At 39.2% G+C, this 3,889-nt stretch overlaps 1 protein-coding gene across 1 annotated transcript in view; it reads left to right on the top strand.

Moving 5' to 3' along the window:
* ANKLE2 (ankyrin repeat and LEM domain containing 2) overlaps positions 1 to 3,889 on the top strand; it is a 38,742-nt gene that overhangs the window by 6,409 nt on the left and 28,444 nt on the right. The gene's annotated exons all lie outside the window — the stretch shown is intronic.

Here is a 3,889-nt window from a genome sequence, read left to right as displayed (position 1 = left end):
GATAGTGAGATTGGCCCAGGATCGGGCAGTGTTTCATTCAGCTGTGCATAAGGTCGCTATGGGTCAGTACCGACTCGATGGCACCTAACAACAACAGTCCTTCATACTCAGATTTATTTTTAGACTCGCTGCCCTTTTGTGTATTATATTATCCTTGGTTTAGTTTATGGGTTTCATAACCTCATCTACGTGATGGCTTCAAAAAGTTCATGGAAAAATTCCATTATCTTTTCATTCTATTTTTCTATTAACTTTTTGCAGTTTTTCATATGTTGTAGTGACTCTCAAATCTACTTTTCCCACGCTGGAAACTTCTGCCCTCTAGTCATCAGATTTGAAGATCAGAGTGCCTGCGTGATTCTTAGAGTTGTTGGTAGGTGTCATCAAGTTGGCTGCAGCTCATAGCGCAGTAAAGTAAGAGAAACCCTGACTTGACTGGTCCTCCGCCAGCCTCACAGTCTTTGTTAAGCTGGAGCCCATTGCTGCTGCCACTGTGCCACTCCATGTCCTTGGGGCTCTTCCTCTGGTTCATTGACCCTCCACTTTGGCAAGCATGATGTTCTTCTCCAGAGACTGGTCCCTTCTGATAATATACCTGAAGTATGAGAGACAAAGTCTTGCCATCCTGGTTTCTAAGGACCATTCTGGCTTTATTTCTTCTAACACAGATTTGTTTGTTATTATGACAGTTCATGGTACTTTGAATATTCTTATTTCACACCATAGCTCAAATGTATCTATTCTACTACAGTCTTCTTTATTCCTTGTCCAACTTTCACATGTATATAAAGTTAATGAAAATACTGTGGCTTGGGTCAGGCACACCTTAGTCCTCAAACTGATATCTTTGCTCTTGAACATGTTTTGTGCAACAGATTTGCAGTACTCTTTTGATTTTTTTTTTTTTTTTTTTTTTTGATGCTGCTTCCATGAGTGGTGATAGTAGATCCAAGCAAAATGAATTCTTTGACTACTTTATTCTTTTATCCATTTATCATGATGCTTATAATTGATCCAGTGGTGAAGATATTTGTTTTCTTTATAATTCAGTTATGAGCCATACTGAAGGTTGTGTGTGGTCTTTGATCTTTATCAATAAGTATTTTAAGTCCTCTGTGCTTTCAGTAAGCAAAATTGTATCATCTGTATTTCGCAGGTTGTTAATGAGTCTTCCTCCAATCCTGATGCCATCTTCTACTTCATATAATTCAGCTGCTCAGATTATGTGCTCAGCATATAGATTGAATAAGTTTAGTGAAAGAATGCAACCCTGGCACAAACCTTTTCTAATTTTAAACCATTCAGTGTTTCCTTGTTCTGATCAAACGACTGTCCCTTGGTCCGGGTACAGGTTCCTCATGAGCATAATTAAGCGTTCTGGACTATGCATTCTCTGCAATGTTGTCCATACCTTGTCATGATCCTCAACTTCAGAATCCTTTCCATAGTCCATTCTGGCAATCTCTACTTTCAGCCAAGATCCATCTGAGGTCAGCAATGATATCCCTCGTTCCACGTCCTCTTCTGAATCTGACTGAAACCACTGGCAGTTCCTTGTCAATGTACTCTTGCAACCGTTTTTAAATTACTTGTAGCAAAACTTTACTTGCATGTGCTATCAATGATATTATGTGATTTTTGCATTCTACTGGGTCACCTCTCTTGGTAGTGGGCTCAAGTATGGATCTCTGCCAATCACTTGCCCAGATTCTTGGTATAGATGAGTAAGTGCCTCCATGCTGCATCAGTTTGTTGAGAGATTTCAGTAGGTATTTCATCAATTCCTGGAGCCTTGTTCTTTGCAAATGCCTTCAGTGCCCCTTAGCCTGCTTCCTTCCCTGTTGGCTCCTGATCATATTTTATCTCATGAAGTGGTTGAGTATCAGCTGTAGGTGTCTGATATTGTGTATTCTCTTTTGACGCTTTCTGCATCATTCAGTATTTTGCTCATTGCTCTTGCCTTTGAGTAATTTTCAACTCAGAGTAACCTCATATAGGGTTTCCAAGGAGCGCTGGTGAGTTTGAACTGCTGACCTTGTGGTTCAAACCAACCTTGCAGCCCAGTGCCCATAGAATCCTTCAGTATTTCAAGTTGAGGCTTGAGGTTTTTTCTTCAGTTCTTTCAGCTTGAGAATTGCTGAGCATGTTTTTCCCTTTTGGTTTTCTAGCTCCAGGTCTTTGCAAATATTATTATAATACTTTGCTCGATCTGCCCTTTGAGATTTTTGGTTCAGCTTTTTTACTTCCTCATTTCTCCATTTGCTTTAGCATCTCTACCTGGACAGTAAGTTTCAGAGTCTCTTCTGACTGACATCCATTTTGGTCTTTTCCTTCTTTCTTGTCTTCTTAATAACCTTTTGCTTTCTTCTTGTATGGTATTCTTTGTTTTTAAGTTCTTATTGTGAATTGAGTGAGTGAAGGTTTATAGGGCAGATCATCAGTGTTAACATTCATCAAGTCATTGCAATGATTAAAATCCCCTCCATGCACCCTTAGCCAACAGTATTTACCTCTATTATTATTTTTCTTTTTGATGTACACATACCACATTGAAAATATATATTCTTTTAAATGTCTAAAAAGCACATTTTGCAAGTCAGCCTCCTACTTGCAGGCATACTGCCTTTCTCAGTCCTTGGTCTTGTAGTTCTCTGCTGCTCTGTCTCACCATGCCATTGCCTCTGCTACCATCTTTATTGTCACTACTTTTCTAGTTAGGATCGCTGTATGATATTCTTGATGTCATCTCACAACTCTTCTGTTCTTCGATCATTACTGTCTAATGCATCAGATGTGTTCTTGAGATGATCTCTAAATTCAGGTTGGGATATATAGTCAAAGTTAGATTTTGACTTTCATGGACTTGTTTGAATTTTCTTCAACTTTACCTTGAACTTACATATGAACAACTGATGGTCTGTTCCATAGTCTGCCTCCTCCTGATGATAGGAGCTCTTCTACTGTCTCTTCCCACAGATGTAGTCAGTTTGATTTCTGTGTATTCCATCTGGTGAGGTTTATGTGTAGAGTTTTCTCTTATGTTATTTTTAAATGGTATTTGCATCTAGTTAGTCCATCATTAATGCCACCTAGTTCTTGAATCTGATCCCTCTTCTCTGTCTCCATGACTGCTTCAATAGTCTCTCACCTATTATTTCCCACTTTCTTTCCTGAGTGCAGCTGACCACATTTCAACCTGTATGAGGGAGCTTAACTCATAACTTCATCTGTGACAGTACTGTAGAAAGTTTATTGAAAAATTCCATTATCTTTTCATTCCATTTTTCCAAGAACTTTTTTATGCCCCATCATACTCCATAGATTGGAGTCCTGGTGTGGTGCTGTGGGATTAAGTACTATACTGCAAGATTGGTTTGAGCACAGGGTTGACCGTTCAAACTCCACAGCCACTCCTTGGAAGCCCTATATTGGGTTGCTATGAGTCAGAACCGACTGGACAGCACTTACCAATAACAACAACACTATCCCATGGACTATTTCTCTAAATCTGTTGATTAAAGCTCCAGCTCTAGTTCGCGTGCACGTGTTAGCTTTTACCTTGTTTGTTTTAACTTACATGTTTATATGTTAGCTTGTTGTGACTTGGGGCTCCACCTCTCTGTGGTTTGGGTTCTTCATCTGTTAAGTGGAGGTAACAGTGGTAATAACACATGAAGTTGTTGTAACTGTTAAATGCCTTAATTTATGTGGAGTGCTGAGAGCAATACCAGACATGTAGGAAGACTCCTGAAATGGAAAACATTATTTGTATCAGGAAATGATTCTGAATGCCAGAGCTCTCTCTGTGGCTCTCTGTCTGAATCTTGTCAGTTTACTTTCACTTACTAAATGAAGTTCAGTTATGTCAGCAGGCTAAATTTCTAGAGTT

Source organism: Chrysochloris asiatica, unplaced genomic scaffold, assembly GCF_000296735.1.
Source record: "Chrysochloris asiatica unplaced genomic scaffold, ChrAsi1.0 scaffold00261, whole genome shotgun sequence".
NCBI classification, from domain to species: domain Eukaryota; kingdom Metazoa; phylum Chordata; class Mammalia; order Afrosoricida; family Chrysochloridae; genus Chrysochloris; species Chrysochloris asiatica.
This window is presented reverse-complemented; position numbering and strand designations above follow the sequence as displayed.